This window comes from Chiloscyllium plagiosum, chromosome 35, assembly GCF_004010195.1.
Source record: "Chiloscyllium plagiosum isolate BGI_BamShark_2017 chromosome 35, ASM401019v2, whole genome shotgun sequence".
In the NCBI taxonomy this organism is placed as follows: domain Eukaryota; kingdom Metazoa; phylum Chordata; class Chondrichthyes; order Orectolobiformes; family Hemiscylliidae; genus Chiloscyllium; species Chiloscyllium plagiosum.
The window spans coordinates 18,585,258-18,585,487 of NC_057744.1; positions in this window are offsets into that span (position 1 = coordinate 18,585,258).

Here is a 230-nt window from a genome sequence, read left to right on the forward strand (position 1 = left end):
CCCATCTAGCTCTCCACCCTGGAGGCTTCCTGCTTCTATTCCTGATCAAGGGCGAAACGTGGATTTTCCTGCTCCTTGGGTGCTGTCTGACCTGCTGTGCTTTTCCAGCACCACTCTGATCTAAACTCTGGTTTCCAGCATCTGCAGTCCTCACTTTTGAAGAGCTTATCAGTGACCCCGCACTTGCTCAATCAGTTCCTTGTTCCAGGATGAAGTATGCAATATAGAGG